A 13,725-nucleotide genomic window follows, 5' to 3' on the forward strand; every position below is an offset into this window, starting at 1 on the left:
CCCCCATCCCCGGTGCCCGGGCAGATGAAACAAAAGCATCAAGGCTGGGCCTTGATATCGCCTAAAGCCCCCCTTCTCCATCTCCCTGCCTCTCCCACCCTCTCCCCCGCTGTTTGCCAGGCCTCTGAAGGCCCTGAAATGGGGTTTATCCGGCACGGGAGAGCTCGTGGCCTGTGCAAAGTCCTGCTGAGCCGTGCAGCAAGGTGCACGAACTCCAAGCCGGTGGCGGACCGCCAGCACCCGCTCGCTCGTTAGTTCGGCGGCGATATGTGCGGCACGGACCCAGCTCTCCAGCTGAGGCCGGGATGCAGCCGATCGGGGTTTTTTGAATGTTTTGTGTTGGAAAGGTTATGCTGGGTTTTGAAGGCAGAGAGAGAGAGAAAAACCGAACGCCTTTCAGGAGCTGCGAAAAAAAAAAAGAAAAAATGCTGCCTGGGCAATTCATGTATAATTCAACGAATTCCGAAGTCGTTTGAATATTTAAATTATGTATGATCAAAGCAATAAAGAAATCTGCATTTCCTCATGCCGAGCCCCCCAGACATCCTGCTCCCAAGCCGCCCCTCCCCGAAAGGCAGGCGCGCCGCGCCGCGCCACACCGCGCGTCCGCACGCCTGTGTCTATTGAACCTGATTGCTCCAAAGAAATTGAGTTCGACTGGAGAAATACGGTCGTCAAGTGTAACTGCTGTTCGTTAATAAATACATGATGCATTGCATCTCGAGCCGGCGCCGTTGCCAGGGCGATGGTCATTGGAGCCTCTGCCGCGGCGACGGGCCAGGCTGCCTCGCCGCGCCGGCAGCAGCACGGGGTTCAATTAGCCCCTGGCCTGGTGCCAGGCGCTCGGCAGCCCCGGCTCTCCGTCTCCCCGGCTGGCACGCTCCCCCGTCGCTCCCCGCAGCGGCCACCATCGCAGCACGGCTCTGGCGACGGGGAGGGAGGAGAGGCAGCCCCATCTCGAATGGACCACAGCCCAAGGATGGCCCCAGGGTCTCCTCCGGCTCAGCCCCCCGGTCCCCTGGCCCTGCGGCGGTCCCGGAGGCGTTGGGTTTTGTCCGCCTTGCCTTGCCTGGCACTTTGCGCGGCTCCGACGCTACCGAGCGGCCGCCGGCGGCCCCTCGCTTCAGCCACGTTGTGCTGAAATCCCAGCCCCCTCCCCACAAAACGCTCCCCTCCCGAGTCCTCTCCAGATGCCATAAATTTTCATTAGTCTTCTGTAATTTAATGATCTATTCCCACGAGAAAATTAGACTTCAATTTACAAAGAAATCCCTGTTAATTTAAGCATAATAATAGAAGAGTGACGTGAACGCTCCAGCCTGGTCTTGTACCTACAGGTATCGCTCTCCCCGTCTTCCCGCCAAGGGTAATTAGGAGGGAGAATTTTAATAAAACACCAAAGTCCATTTGAAAATCTCCTGATGGAGACGGCAGAGGAAAAGGGTCCTGAGGGCAAGAAAAGCAATTTCCTTCTAAAACAAGAGGTTATTTTGAACCAGGCAAATACACAGGCGGCACTGAATGGCAATGCTGAAGGAGCCTGATTTCTGAGAGAGGCAAGAACAAAGTGCGCGCGCCAAAGAAATGGCCGGATCTTGGCCCCAAAAGACACCCGCGTTTACTTTCTGTTATTATTCTATTTTTATTTTCTTTGATTTATTCCAGCGTTAGAGAAAAGCATCAAGTGGGAACTGCCAGTTTCCCATGGCACCCCTACCAGCGGGCACAGCTGTCACGGGGCCTGATGGGACGCTGGGACAGCTTTGGGAAGCGCTGGGCCTGTCCCATGGCTGGACTTTGGTCTCAAACACCGATCTTGCACGTTTGCAAGCCGACAACTTGAAGGACTCCAGGGAGCAAATTGCTTCCCCGTCTTCGTCTTCCTTTCCCAGAACAGGATCCCAGGACCGCTTGCCTCTTGGCGCGGGGAGCAGGATTCGCTCCTTCTAGCCCTCGTTACGCTGACGGCGATATGCAGAACCGGAGCAGGCCTCTATCGCTGCTCCTGGCAGACGGGACCCATCTTCTGCGCAGATATTGAGATAGATGATGGTGGCTCTGCTCATTAGAGGCAGTAGCAAAGGGTAGGTGCTGGGAGTCTCTGCTCCTAAGCAGCCCTGGAATGGGAGCTCATTAACTTGAAAAATTGGGTCCAGAGGGCTCATTTGTCTGATATTGGCTCACTGTTTTTCCTAGCAATGTAGAGAACAAGGGCGGGGGATCGCAGTCCCTTGCACGGTGACCGAGCCTTTGATTTGTTCCCGCTCTGATTCATGTCCTCTGTCTCAAATTGCTTTCCATACTATTTATTTTCAGTGGCTCTTAAGCCTCCAGTCTGGAAACATAAGATGCTTCCCCCCACCGTAAGGCTGAGCAGGCACCGTGCCGTGGTTTCAATAATGCAGAAGCTCCTTCCTTGAAGAGGCACGGGGCAGAAGTAAGAGCACGAGGACATCCGCTGCGCCAGACCGGGTCAGACCCGTGGTCCTCGTAGCCCGGCCGTGGCAGGAGAGGATGCTGCATGGGGAGAGCACCAAACCGACTCTCTAGAGCGACCCGGCCCCTTTTCGATACCCCCCCTGACACCTGCCAGTATTGGGCCAGCCATGCCCGAGGAAACGTCTCCAACCGTTCTTTTCGGCAGCTGCAAATAAATCTATCCTTCATGAATTTAGCCAGTCCCTTTTTGGACCGGGCTGTGCTCTCGGGCGCTGCCGCCTCCTGCGGCAAAGAGTTGCATACCTTAACCACGCGCTGCATCGCAAAAGGTATGTTCTCTCGATCGTGTTAAACCTGTCGCCTGCTGCTGTCAGCGGGCGCCCTGGGACTTGGAGGACGGCAGTTCCCTGTTCCCTCGGCCTACACCCTTCGTGGTTTTGCAGACCTGTCCTATTCCCCCTCGGCTTGTTCCAAACAGAGGAGTCCGAGCTGTTTTACTCTCTGGTCTGGCACCTGCTCCAGGAGCACTTGCCCTTCTCTTTACCTTTTCTAATGCTACTACATCCTCTCTGAGATGTGGGACAAGACCTGCACGAGTCTTCGAGATGTGAGGATCCTCTCTTCTCCACCGCAGCCAGCGAGTGGGACCCAGCGCCGAGAGCTCACGTTCCCCGTGGGGAAAAGCAGGGCCGAGGTTGGGTGTGGGGACCCTCGGGTTGGAAGAAAAGCAGCCTGGAAGCAAATGGTTTCCTGTTGGCTTGGGCTCCCGACTCGTGTTGTTGTCGTTCCGGTTTCTTCCCTTTAACCTGTGCACTGTGGTGGCACCAGAGGCTCCTCCGGGCCAGGAAGCCTTCGTGCTGGCGCTGTACAGATGGAGGAACCCTGCCGCACGTGCTCGCTGTTTGAAGGACAAGGGGGCAAGCGGGGGAAAGTTTCTATAAACCCCCCAGTTTATAGAGTCATAGTCAGTGAGGGTGGGAAGGGAGCTCAGGAGGTCACCTCTAGTCCAACCCCTGCTCCGAGCAGGACCAGCCCCAGCTACATCATCCCAGCCAGGGCTTTGTCTACCCGGGGCTTCAACACCTCCAAGGATGGAGACTGCACCACCTCTCTGGGTGACCTGCTCCAGTGCTTCACCACCCTCCTTGTAAGATTTTTTTTCCTAATATCCAACCTCAGCTTCCCTCGCTGCAGCTGGAGCCCATTGCTCCTTGTCCTGCCATCTGCCCCCACTGAGACCAGCCCGGCTCCATCCTCTTTGCAGCCCCCCTGAAGGCTGCTATTCAATCCCCCTCGGTCTTCTCTTCTGCAGACTCAATCAGCCCAGCCCCCTCAGCCTCTCCTCGCCAGTCCTGTCCCCCGGCCCCCAAATCATTTTTGTTACCCTCTGCTGGACTCAAAAATGGTTTTGCTCCTTGCTCAAGAACCTGAACCTGTAGCAAGAGACGGTGGGGCCTGGCGTGCCCACCTGCAGCGCCGGTACGCCCCGAGCTTGGGCAGCTGTGAATTTTGCAGGACGGCTGAGTCTGGCCGGTCTCCTGACATGACGCCCATCACTCTCGAGGCATTTAGAGGAGCCCCGAGCCAGGAGCCTTTTCCCAGCTCCTGCGTCTGCAATAGGGAAGGGACAGGGAGCAAGTCCACGCCCCGTCTCTTCGGAGCCAGCAGCACGCAGCAGAGCGGGTCTCTGGCTGCCTCGCCGGCCTGTTTGACGGATGGAGGTTCCCGTGGAAGAGGCCGGCTCTCTGGCCTGCTTTCCCCAGGCCAGCCGTGTACGACTGCAGTGTCCCCCAAGACCGGCGGTCGGAGTATTGCTGCTGGGGTGGGTGGGAAGGAGATGCTGCAGGGCTTTCCCAGAGGCTGCTCCATCAGCCTCCAAGGTCAAGGGCAGTCCATCCCCACGCTCTGTCGCTCCTCTCGGGAGCTGCTGACCCCCTTGGTCAGTCCGTCCAAGGCACTGGAGGATGCCGCTGACCCCAGCCCCTAGAGCTAATGCAGTCCCAGCTGCATCGGTCCCCTGGGCCCCGTGGGAGGTGCTGGGCCACCGTCCTCTCCTTTCCTGTGCCACGTCCTGGTCTAATGCGTGCACAGCGTGGCTCGCAGGCCACAGTCCTGGCGTAGCCTCAGTGGCCGTCGCGGCTACCCGTGCGCCTGTGAGGCTGTGATGGGCTCCATCTATCTCCCCTGGACCTTGGGAGACTGCTCTCCCCGTCCCGCTCGGCTCCGTTTTCTGCAGCCCCTTGTCGGGGGCCCAGGGGGTTGGCTCGCGGCCCGTGGGCCAGGAAGCCCGTTCGGAAACCTCCGCCGTAATCCAGAGGCCCGGGGTGCTGTCAGGGCTCTCCCGGCACAGGTACGTGCCAGACTCGGAGGCGCTGGGGCCATTGCTGCCGGGGCCGAGCAACCTGCAGGGCCAGGGAGCAGGTCCACGGGGCACCTACGCACCCATCGCCTCGCACAGATGCAGACTGCCTGCCCCCGGCCCGACACCGTGGGGTCGCACGTGCTGACCCCCCTGCCTGGCAGATCGGACATGTCGCGCTTTAGCTGTCCGTGCTTTAAACGTTCCCATCCTCTGCGCGCGTTTCCACCCCGAAGCCAGCCACGGTCTGTCTCGTGGGAGACCTGGAACCACGCAGGTCCTGCAAAGGGACCGTGCAGACAAGGCAAAATGAAGCCAAGGTGTTCGGACCTCGTGGGAAAGGGCGGGCTTGGCTCTGCGTGCGGGTTTGGGGCTGTCCTGCACCCAGCTGGTTCCCCTGTCCCGGCGGGGCAGGGTGGGGAGCACGGCATCAGGGCAGCGCGTTGCACTGCACGGGGACGGGGAGCGTGCGAGCTCCGGGGTTGGAAGTGAACGCAGAGGCCGAGCCGGCGGCGGTTGCTGAGTGCAGAGAGCCGGATCCAGCGTCTCCAGTAGCGAGGAGGAATGTAAGTAATGGTCTCTTCCCAGTCCGTCCTTACCCCGAGCTGCTGTTAAATGGGAAGGGAAATCTATTTCCTGTTCCAAAAAAAGAAAAAGAGCGAGTGAGCTCCACGTTAAATATAGATATATGATATGTAAATGAATCTGACAACTGAGTGAATAAAAAATGAAGGTTTAAATTATTGAAGGGCAGGAGGAACGGGTGCGTGCAAAGAGCAGTTCTGTGGGAAGAGGCGGCTCTGTGCAGGGGAGGGAGCATTCGAAATGTAATTATTTCTTTTAAGAAAAGGGCCACGCGTTCAATAAAAACCAACAGAATCAGCATGTGTTTGTTTCAAAGGCTTTTCTCTCCGTCGTGTCGCTTCCTTCCGCGATGGCATCTCCCCCTCCCCGTCCCCTTTGCAACGCAGGAAGAAAAACTGGAGGCTGCGGAATATTTTAGCCTTAATTAAAATAAGATAAATTAAGTTTTGATTGCTACATGGGAATAAACGAGTGGCGGAGCCTGCGGATCACAGGCAGCTCTCGAGACGGCTGCGAGAAGGTGCTTGCTAATTGATTTGGCGGGGAGACAACCTTTCCCAGCCTCCGTCCTTGCCGTCGCAGCATTGCCAAGAACTGGGCGGCGGATCGGAGAGCGGTTTCGGGGATAGCCGTGATTTAACAGCGCTCTTTGCTGAGATCCCAGCGGGTGCCGGAGCTGAGTTAATGATATTTAAACCCTGAAAATAAAGCTGCGGTAGTTACTTGGTTAGGTTTGTTTTGTGTCGAAGGCTACTGGAATAGAAATAAGAGAAGAGTGAAGTGCACCCGGCTGGGACCGCGGCTCCCCTCCTCTGGCATTACAGCAGCTTAAGCAGGAGGCTTTTAATGTGGGAAATAGGACACGTATTTTTTCTACGGGGTAAAACTTGCACGCTTGGAGGTGGGAGGGGGATGAGCAGCTCCTTTGGGAAGGGCTTCCCGTCCGCGCGGGGACCTGGACGTCCCTCCCAAGGACGGCCCGCACGGGTCCCCGGGTCCCCAGCTCCAGCGCAGGACACCATAGATCACGGTGTCGTTTATTAGGAATGGGTCTCCCCGGGGACGCCGATTCTTCATTTATTATTTGCGGCGCGCTGACAGCCCGCGCCGCGCCGCACCATCTCATCTGTCTGTCTCGCTCTTTATGTGGCCCTCATCGCGGTAGTGCCCGAGTGCCTCCCTTCACTTAAAAAATGACGGCATTTTGTCTCGTCCTTCCTCCCCGGAGACGAGAAGCAAGGGGAGGAGGGAGAAGGCCAGGAATTTCTGAGCTGTTTTTAAGGGAAGGAGATGACCTGGTTCCTTCACGCCCAGCCGGGATGGATGGGCCGGCATCTTCTCTGGGGTGGCTGTTGGCCACGCGGGTGCCCGGCGTGGTGCGGATGAGCCCTCGCACGCTGTCGAGGCTAACAGTGGATGCCCAGGGTCTCGGCTTTGCAGAAGGGGCAGCAGCGAGAGGCGGGCCAGGCTTTCAGCAAGTGAGAGGGAAAGGGGTGCTTTTGTCCAGTTACGCAGTTTACCGCCTGTACAGGTCCGCAGGTGTCAGGTTCGTCCTGGCGCCAGGCGACCTTGCCGGTGGCTTTGCATTGTGAAATGGGGAGCGGGTCGGTCCGGGGCCCCATGTTCAGCGCTCCCTGAGGACTCCTCTTCATGCTTTGTGCCTTGTCCTGAGTCAGGATCCCCCTTATGAGGCTCTCCAGGCTGCTGGGCTGAGGTCCCTGCCATGCTACACTCAAGCAATCTCCAGCTCCTGGAGTCCGGGGGGGTCCAGGTGCCGTGTCGAGTGCTGCATTTCCCGGCAGACGCTCAGGATACGCGCCTCTGTCTACCGCTGCCTCCAGGAGCCGAGACCCCACGGTCCAGCTGCTCAGGCCGCGTGGCTGGCGGGGCTCTCCCGGACCGCCCTTCCCCAGCCTCCCCTTGCAGCACGCTGGCTGGCGTGTCCTCCACGCGGGAGGCGCGATCGTGGGAACAGGTGGAGCTGGGCTGTTCGGAGGGTGCCAGAACCCAACGACTCTTTACTTCCGAGAGCGCAAGCGGTAAACGGATTCGGAGAGAAGGAAACAACTCCCTGCCTCGGTTTCCTCCGTTCTCCTGAGCTCTGATGTGGTTGGACTTCTCCCTGAACCACAGCTCCTCTAGGCACCTTCCTCCAGCGCCAAGCGAAGGGCATCCCTCTCCCTCCAGCAGCCGGTCCCTTTGCGTCTCCTGCCCCAATTCTCCAGTAACACCAGTGGCTGCCCCACTCCTCCAGGCCCCAGCCCTGGAAGAGACCTGGAGACAACTGGTTCCCTTGGGTGTTTCCTCCTTTGCTGTGCTCAGACCACCGCTATTCAGGAGCTGATTGTCTTTAATCACCGGGACCGGCCTGTTAATGGCTGACCTCTTCAGAGACAGGCACCCGGCCCTGGTCCGTAACCTGTAGGTTGCAACCCACGAAAGGGTCACAAGCAATGGCTGAAAACCGTGGATGTCCCTTGGGGATAACGTAGGGCCGCGTGTTGATATTGCTGTTCGTGTTTTCCTGCTGACATTGCTTTCAACATTAAGACTCTCGCGCTGCTTTAACTTGTGGTGCATCATCAGTATTTGGGGGCCAAAATACTTGGGTGTCTTCTACCCCTGACTGGGTCAGGACGGGCCGGGGATGGTTACAGATAGTCCCGATACAAAAACGGTCGGGCACCAGGCGGTAGGGTGCGAGCATCACCCGCGGATGTTTCCTACAATCGACGGCCGCACCTAGGCCGGTCCCTAAATGGTCCTGAGCGAGGGCAGCTGACGGTCCTGGTCCGGCGTGCCCTGCCAGGAGGAGGGCCGGGGTTTGCTGCCCCACCTCGCTGGAGCGCCGGGGCCACGCGGGGCAGAGCCGCGTGCTCGCGGCTGCGATGTCGTGGCTCCGCGGGTCCGAGCCCAACCCGCGCGCAGGTTTCTTTCCTCTCCGGTTCGGCCACCTTGGTCTCCATGGCAACGTGCGTTCCCGTCTGCAGAGGCATCGCTCCGGCTCGGCGTGCCACTTCCCCGCTCCGCATTTGTATTCTGCGCTTTGTCTTCCGTTCTGCATTGGCAGGCGGCCAGGCCAGGCATCCATTTCACAGCAGCCTTTGTTTTACTGGCAAAATGGCTAGTCAGAAATGTAGGGGCTTGCGGCGGGTCCCTCGCTCCCCTGCTCCTCCCGGGGCCCGGGCCCGTTTGCTCGGTGGAGCCGGCGTTACCTGCCGCCCCGGGGAGGGAGCAGCGCCGTGGCTAGCTGCTAGGAGTCCTGTTAGCTGCTGCAGGGCGAGCAGGGGTGGGAGGTGCAGGCGTCTCTTCCCCGCTATCCATTTACCTTTGAAAATCCCTTTCAAAGCCAGGCCTCGTTTCGGGAGCAGCTTGTCTGTGATGTTCAGACGAGCAGGTTTTGCTTGGCTGCCTGGGAAGCCCATCCTCCCCCTTCCTCCGCGAGCACAGAAAGCACCTGAAGAGGAGAGCGAAGTCTAAGCCGTGGCTCGTGCGTGCAGCCACGTCTCCCTCCCTCTTGGCGGCTGCCCCGGGGTGCAGGGTATAGCGGTCCTCTCCCCTAGCGAGGCAGGCTTCGGTCGTAGCAGACGTGATGGGTGGGCTTGCGTTTGTGTTGTCTAGGTAGATGCACGAGTGTGCAAATCACGCGTGGCCCTTGGTCCCCCCGGTCTGTGGCCGGCGCTGTCCCCGGACTGCAGTGCTGAGAGGCGCTTGCCCTGCTACTTTGCAAGCCCTCGCTCTTCCGAGGGGAGAGGAGGCAGCTGCCAGGGACTGCACGTAAAGGCAAGGATGCTGCACCCAAACGTGTGGGGACAAGTGTCCTTGCCAGTGGCCTCTGTCCCTAGGGCACGACCATCGTGGAGGAGCGAGGCTGGGGAGGGAATGGAAATTGCAGCACTGCAAAGATCGGGGACTTGGACCCGTCCAACATCAGGAGGAGCAGAAGCCTCCTGGTAGCTCTGATCGGAAATAAAATGGCACACGCGCCGCTGCCAGAGATGCACGGAGCCGTACCCCCTTGAGGGGAGAGCGTGGAGGTTCCCGGTCTTCCCTCCCTTCTCTCTTGGAAAATTGACCCAGAATCGGTGCATGTTAGGCCCGCACGTGACACCGGCGGCAGGAGCTCAGCCAGAGCAGAGGCGGATGCCTGACCTTGGGAAAGGCACTGCAACAGCGTGAGGAACGCATGGGAGAAAGGATAACTGGGACAGCCAGCTCCACGTGGAAAACCCCGGCTCCTGCAGGGGCCCGCGGCCACCGCTGGGCTGGTCTCCACCCTGGAAAGCATGTTTAAGCAGCGCCTTTTCTGGGGTTTGTGCACTTTTACCAACTTGAGGTGCTCAGTGTTTATGACGCTCTTGCAGCCGGTGGTTTCTGTTTCAGCCCCACGCTTGCAGTTGGTCTGCCCATGGAAACTTCGTTTGGCACTTCTCAAAGGGAGGCATTTCCTTTCTGCTCCGGGCAGAACCAGGACAGCGGCTGAGCATTACTTGGGATCCGAAAGGTCCGTGGCATTCAGATCTCCGTCCGACACGGGAACGGTGCTGGCTGGTGTGCCAAAGAGAGCAGATGAAAGAAAGGAAATAGGCCCCCGAATGAACAAGATACTAGGTGGGTCACGTGTGGTTTCCATAAAGGAGACTCCCCGTTTCCTACCAGCAACAAGCGCCCTGGCCGTTGCCAAAAGCGTACAGCTGGTGTTTTTTATATCAGGGCTTTTGTGGGGTAATAAAGTCGGTCCAGCCAGGGGGCATGCACTTTCCAGGAAATGTTTCCACTCTTTTCACTCAAATTCAAAGTAAATTAGATTCCACTGCAACAGGCATCGCCCGCAGGGTGAGGCACCACACGCGGCAGTGGAAAAGGCCCTGCAGAAGTGCAGGGGCGGGCGAGGGCTCCCCTGCAGCCTGTGCGGCGTGTGCCGTCTCGTGAAGGCATGTCTGGCTGCAGTCGAGCCGCGGCAGGAAACCGGCTGGGCTAAAGCCAGCTCCGAGCTGTCTGCACCCCACAGCAGTAAAACAGTGAGGGCAGCGCAGACGCGGCTTGAGTCTTCGCTGCCCGGCTGCCTGGAGACAGTCATGCGCCGGAAGGGAAGATTGCAGCCGTGGCTCGCACGGACACCAAACCCGCTGCGTAGCAGATCTGCTGATGTCTGTCCGAGCTGCCAGGAGACGTGGTGGCCACATTGGGGTCCCAGTAACAAACCTGGGGTCAGGGTGCCACCTGCCCCTAGGTCGCAGGCAACACCCGTCCCTCGCCGCCCCGGCGCCTTCTCGGTTAGCATCCCCTGACCCAAGCCCGTTCGCTGTTTCTCCCTTTAGGCGTTTCTGGCTTAAACTGTGCATCACACCACAGCCATCCTGGATCTGCTGGCATTCCTGCGGCATGACGCAGCTTGCTAGCGTTTTGGGTGCCAGGAGCAGAACAGGCTTCCTGCCCAGGGAGAAAAGAGATTTCCATAAGGCTGTGCTATAAAGTGCAGACACAAACACACATGCGAAGGGTTCACATTTCATTGCTCAGCTGCAAATCAAGAAGCCAAACCAGCTGCAGGAGCTCTGGCTCCTACGGTCATCGGCGCTCTGCACTTGGAGCCAAGCCCAGATCAGCCAGCCCGTGCCAAGTCCACGTGTCTAAAAGGGCCCGGGCCCGCGAGACGTGATGGGACTGAGAACAGGCGGGAGCTGGTCCTGTCTCCCTGCTGCAAGATGTCCAGCCCTCAGCCATGTCTATCCTTCACTTCTCTCTGACTTGGGGAGATGGGAACTCCTCCGGAGAGATCGCTGCCGTGTTATACGGTGCTTCCAGTCTCTGGCCTTGCAGCTAGAGGAGAGGAGGAAGGACCTTTCCTGTCTCTCACCATGAGCCAGTCTCTTAAATACTTCATTGCAGAGTTATAAGGAGATGTAAAGCCAAAGTCCTCGGTAATTCACACGAACAGACTATATTCGTTCACTTCCTGCCTGCAACAGTCGTACCGGGGGTCTGCGATAGGCAGCTGCTGCCTGCCTTCCCAGGGCGGCTTCGTTTTGGTGGTGGGGAAAATGACGCCTGTTCCCGGCAGGGACCGCAAGGCCCTCGGAGAACAAAGATGCTGTACAGACGTAACGTGCCGTAGACATTGCAGGGCCTCTTTCATGGGCGTGTGTTGAGCAAGGCTGGCTTGGCGTCACCTCTGAAATCTTGCCTCGAGCTGTCCCTCTCTTACCAGCAAGTGAAGAGGAACAAGGCAGCCGGAGTCGCTTCTTATAGCAGGGAAGCGTTGGTGTTGCTAATGAGGCTGAATTGAAGGTGAGACCCCTGGAAGGGAGACCACGACGGTGGTAAGCCACCGATGTGCTCTGCTGGCATGAGTGACCACGGCTAACTGCCCAGGCTTGGTCTGCCAGGAGCCTGCGGCCGGCCCGGAGGAATTTGCAAACCCTGAGGAAACAGCTGTGGCCAAGGGCTGCACTGGAAATAATTGGAAATTATTGGAATAATTATTGGAAATAATTCTTCGGAGACAACACCAAATCCCCTCCAGCTCCGGTGCTGGATGGCACTTTGTACCTCGCTCGCTCCCCAGTGTCTGAGGCCTGTGAAACCCAGCCCTGGCCTGGCATCTACAGTATCCCTGTCCTGCCAGTCTGGCGAAGCATCACGGGATCTTATACAAACAGCTGAATGACAGCCCTCACGGCTTAGGGCGATTCACATGCAAACACCACATGGTGCCCCTGCCCCCACCAGGGAGGAGGGATGGGGCAGACCAGGGCAGTTTGCAAATGGAGTAATGCGAACTGCGGAAAGTGCTTTCCAGTGGGACAAATTTCCTTGTTTGGAAAAGCCAGAAGTTGAGGACTTGCTGTTATATATGTGTGCGGCGGGGAAGGGGAGGTCCGGGAAGCATACTGGACCTGGGCCCACTCCGTAGAGTCACTGGTTTGCAGCCTTGGACCCGAAGCCATTTTAGTGCCAGGCCTTAAACAAGAACAATTGGACCCAGAAACGGCTCCCTCTTTCCACGAAGCACCTTTGTCTACGTCCCCTCGTTGCAGGTAACGTCAGCGACTGCAGTTACTCCATGCAGCATGTTGCACGGGCATCCTTCCTGTTCCAGCCCTCCGTGATGCATCCCCGCGTGCTGCCAAGACATACGATATCAGATCATTCCTGGACTGATTAATATATTCAAGTAAGGATATATTAAAGCAGCTTCTTTACTCTGACATGCCTGGCCTCAAAGAGTTATACCATCCTGTGACTGGATAATAAATTGCCATACCAGAGGCATTCAAAAGCCCTACAATGCAATATCCTCCCCTTCATTAAAAGGCCTAAACCAGCTGCTGTATTTAAGATTCATATCTTGGCCACTGCCTTCGGCATCTGGGAAAAACCACTTTGAACGTGTCTAGGCGGAGAGCTGCAAACCCAGAGCTTGGAGTCAGCACAGCCAACGTGCCAGAGCCCTTCTCCTGAAGTTTAAATTGCCTTTTGGATGTCTCCTGCTAGGGCAAGCGAGCAGTGATGGCTATTTTAACGATGTATCTGAGGAGACTCACTCCGTCTTACTCACGTGATATGGTAGAGTCCTGGGGTTTTCTGCAGGATGCTCTGTGCTCCTTCCAGCACTGACCAATAAGACCTTAAGCCAGCATCATTTAACAGGTGGAGGAAACTGAGGCACAGAGCAAGGCCATGGCAGAGGCCAGCAAAGAAGCCCGGAGCAGTGACTTGCAGAGCTGTGCTCGCACTGGTAAACCACGCTGCCTCCCCGAAGGTAAGGGGACTTTGCTTTAGGGCATCTCCGAAGCCTGAGACAGTCACAGGTGGTAATTAGGGTGGTGTGTGTTGCTGCTCAACAACACGGGCTCTATCTCCACATCTAAGCCTCTGTAATTAGAAAACTCACCAGATTATTACCCGTCTGAAACCTGACAGCTGATTGTTTCCTTCTGTGCCAGCAATACTATCTGCAGCGGAGCAAAAATAGTTTGCAGTATTATTATAGAGTAATGCAAAATTAAATGGTTGAAATCCGCAATTCATTTAGCGCTATTAAAAGGGTGCCATTGCTTTCTATGTCAGTAAATAGCCATTTATTAGATGTTAGATGTTAGGGTCGGAAGGGACCTCAATAGATCATCAAGTCCGACCCCCTGCATAAGCAGGAAAGAGTGCTGGGTCTAGATGACCCCAGCTAGATACTCATCTAACCTCCTCTTGAAGACCCCCAGGGTAGGGGAGAGCACCACCTCCCTTGGGAGCCCGTTCCAGACCTTGGCCACTCGAACTGTGAAGAAGTTCTTCCTAATGTCCAGTCTAAATCTGCTCTCTGCTAGCTTGTGGCCATTGTT

General features: G+C 57.3%; 1 long non-coding RNA gene across 1 annotated transcript; it reads left to right on the forward strand.

Moving 5' to 3' along the window:
- The first annotated feature begins 986 nt into the window (after positions 1-986).
- Positions 987-5,683, forward strand: LOC132244620 (uncharacterized). Its single transcript, XR_009456281.1, has 2 exons — positions 987-2,084; positions 2,317-5,683. It is a non-coding gene; the product is annotated as an uncharacterized LOC132244620 (long non-coding RNA).
- Positions 5,684-13,725: the final 8,042 nt, after the last annotated feature.

This window comes from Alligator mississippiensis, chromosome 13, assembly GCF_030867095.1.
Source record: "Alligator mississippiensis isolate rAllMis1 chromosome 13, rAllMis1, whole genome shotgun sequence".
In the NCBI taxonomy this organism is placed as follows: Eukaryota; Metazoa; Chordata; order Crocodylia; family Alligatoridae; genus Alligator; species Alligator mississippiensis.